At 43.1% G+C, this 3,637-nt stretch overlaps 1 long non-coding RNA gene across 1 annotated transcript; it reads left to right on the top strand.

Annotated features, from left to right (window-relative positions):
* LOC117594392 lies at window positions 1–2,973 on the top strand. The gene is made up of 3 exons (XR_004575678.1): window positions 1–598; window positions 1,654–2,568; window positions 2,889–2,973. It is a non-coding gene; the product is annotated as an uncharacterized LOC117594392 (long non-coding RNA).
* The last annotated feature ends 664 nt before the right edge of the window (window positions 2,974–3,637 follow it).

Genomic DNA, 3,637 nt, shown 5'->3' with positions numbered 1-3,637 from the left:
TTTTGGAATATTTTATGACTTCATTGACAATGAAGCCTGTCAGGTGGTAGAGAGCACTGGTCTCAGTTTTTGTGAGATCAGGAGCAGCTCTGCGCTCCATCGGCTCCTCCACTCTGAGGCCAGGACTGGGAAATACCTGCTTGGTGTCCAGGAAGTCTGCCAAAAGGCTGTTGTCATCCTCCTGGTAGTTTCCTGATTTTAAGGTCGCAAGAAACTGCCCAACAGATATTGATCTAAGTGCCTGGTGAAACTCTACTGGAGTCGGAACTGGATTTCTCTGTGTTATGCAGCTGAAAAGAATTTCAAGACAATCTTGGGTAAACCTGCTGGTCAACACAAACATGTGTCCCTGGGCAAGCATGTCTTTTTGGATTAGCAGAATTGTAGATGTTGCCATTACAATTCCTGATTGTACAGGTTTCCAGCTACCAGCTTGTTTAATCTTCAGCCCACGAAAGAGTTGAATGGTATCCTGTAGAAATTTGATGGCCTTCTGGTACTCCTCAATTTTGCGTGTGCTCAGTGCCATTACTGGGTGGCGGGAGGACATGATATCAAACCAGTGGTCCACCTGCTCCAGAAACCATGCTGTTGTCAGGTAAGAGGGTGGTCTTTGTTCCTGCTCCACCATGTATTTCAGGCCTGCACTTGTTGCCTTGCTAAATACATTCATGGCAGGGCCCACCTTCATTTTATCAAAATGACTGGGTTGAAGGGTTTTACTTGATAGATTTGGAGCAATTTTCAATGTCATTCCTTCTTGAAACTGCACCAAATCTTTTAGTGGACCAATTGAAACCTCATTAAAGACAAGGTTCTCCTTCTCTACTGTATCTGTAGGAATCGTAAATGTCTGCCTATAGACCAGAGCGCTCTTCAAGTTTTTAACCAGATGTGGGACACCTGGCATGAAGTATAACCTCCTGTCTGGTCTTGCAGGATGTGGGACAGATGTTTTGTTTTGATCCACTCCAAAAGCCTTCCACATTGCTCGATTAGGGCTGCCCATGTTGGTGGTGATGTTAACCACATGATGCCCTATGGAAGCTGCCTTTTCAATGATGTTGAGGATGATGGGCTTGTAGATTGCCCCATTAGTGGAGTTTCCAACGTGTTGTGGTCCCTGCCAACATAAAAACACACGCATGTGTTGCCATTCCTTTATGGTCAGGTAGTGTCACATCTCCATAAAGCGTCCCTCTTCCCAGGTGCAGCTCCACACTCGGTGTAATTGCCATCTCATCCAGAGTTAGCACACATTCCCTCTCCATCTCAGTCAGGCCATCTACCTTCAGCTTCAGCATGTCAAACACATCTTCTAACACTCCTGGCTCCATCTTTATGTGCTGTAGTCGTCTTTGCAAGGTTCTGATATCAGGTAGAGGAATTTCCATGTCTTGAAGGAGTCGGTAGCCTGTTGAGCCTGTGGCAAAATGCAGTTTTATGGCCTATTTCACAGTATTGTTACTCCATCTCATGCCCCTCTTACTATTTTTACTGATTGCTTTTATCTGATGTTTCGAAAAAATAGCTGCATTTTTTTCCATGGCTACTCTTTTTTTTCAATAGGACAGCATTCATTTGTTTCTGCCGTTTTAGAGCTCCCTCTGCCCTCCTTATATGTTCTCTTTGTCTTTCCAACTCTGTCTTCAGGTCTTGTACACTGGCTCCTGGCTCACTTGACACCTGCATACTGGCTCCTGGCTCACTTGACACCTGCATACTGGCTCCTGGCTCACTTGGCACCTGCAGACTGGCTCCTGGCTCACTTGGCACCTGCATACTGGCTCCTGGCTCACTTGGCACCTGCATACTGGCTCCTGGCTCACTTGGCACCTGCACACTGGCTCCTGGCTCCCTTGCCTGCATACTGGCTGCCATTTCTCCCTCGATTTCCTCACAGTCTTCACCTTTCTTGTCCTCTCTTCCCTCATTTGTCCTTCTCTCACTTTCCTTCCTTCCTCCCTCAATATCTGAAATAATGTTGTCTTGTTAGTTCTACATGTAGAGTGTATAAGCTAGTCATTGAAATAAGAAATATTATTTACATTTAGACTTTACATAAGTTAATTATAGGACAATACGTGTGGTCACTGGCCACTGCATGAACATGTACTGGAGGTTCTGTGGTACTTCTCACGGCAGGACCATTCCTCCTCTTGGGCTCAGGGCGATGCACAAATATGGTTGGAACAGCATCAGTTCTCAATCTCAGGTGGCCTTTTTTTGTTTTTGAGAATTGCTCTCCCTCAAAATGTGCCTGCAGAGTTGCTTATGAGGTTATTTTCCACACACTTTCCAAATGATTACCCCATAAATGTCTATCACAATTTCATTGCTGTATTGTACATATTACATATAGTAAAACATGCTGAACCTTGATCCACAAGTGAACATAACTTACTGCACATAGTTTTCTATTGTTGTAATCTTTTGTGATGGCTATGTTGCTTCTGCTGACTTGGGCTAACCATTTCTTTCTCCTGCCGGTTTCTTTTGGGAAGCCATACATCCCGGATCCCTTTCTCTGACCGATTGGTGCATCCAAATGCCGCATAGCCAACCATGGTAAGAAAATCAATCTATAAAAGTTAGATGTTATGATCAGTTACCAGGGAAGGTGTGCCTGTCAACCCCTCCCTGTCTCCCACCTCTTCCTAACCAATTGCATTTCCTCTCTCTTCCCATCTCATTTCACTTCCAATACTATTTCCTACACCTCACACATTTTCGATTGTTGTCTAGGTTATTTATACAATATAAGGTTGTAAAAACTTTGTGTCCACTTTATTAGGTACACCTGTACAATCTAATGTAATTCAATGTATTTAAAGTGCCCTTCAAATGTATTAACTTTAACATCTTCCGTCTTTTTTTACCACTCCCAGTTCTATCCAGCAGCAACAAGACCCGGTCTCCTCTTGGGGCCTATGACATGCTCTGCTTCTGGCAGGGGAACGCTCTCACCCAAATATCCAAGTAACTATAGCATTACTTATAGCTTGGTGTTTGAATACTTTTGTTATCAATGTATAGATAAGCATTTGACTGAAACTTGATTCTCCAGCATGTCTCCAGATCATCCTACTGCTTGAATGCAATTGGTTGCCACGTATTTATATTTGCAATTGGTTGCCACGTGTGTGTCTATATATAATTGCAATTGGTTGCCACACGTGTATAGTTTTGCAATTGGTTGCCACGTGTATATATATTTGCCTTGTATATATTTTACTATTGACATTCTTCAATATAAACACTATAGAGTAATATGAACATTAACAAAACACTAGTATAACTGGGTGAGGAACAGCTAAACACAGCTAACAACATTGGATAAGACCATTAACTGTCAAAAGTTATACTGAGCACTACAAAAAAGGCAGACCGCTGTTTTCAGATGTGCTGTCCAAGCTCTTTTAAAGAAGCACAAACAAACTGACAATGTTGAGGACCGTAGTGATCATCCAAAGAAAAACTTGCTGCAGCAGATGAAAGACACATTATGCCACAAACAGCATCATCCCTTGTTTTCCGAAGATATTTAGCAGTGCCATCAGGTCAGAGCTGCAGAAAACTGTTGAACCCTGGTACACCCATCTATTGTCTGGAGAAGTCTGGTCAGAAGTGGCTGTCA

This window comes from Esox lucius, chromosome 4, assembly GCF_011004845.1.
Source record: "Esox lucius isolate fEsoLuc1 chromosome 4, fEsoLuc1.pri, whole genome shotgun sequence".
NCBI lineage: Eukaryota > Metazoa > Chordata > Actinopteri > Esociformes > Esocidae > Esox > Esox lucius.
The sequence above is the reverse complement of the archived record's forward strand: the minus strand, read 5'-3'. Positions and strand labels throughout refer to the sequence as shown.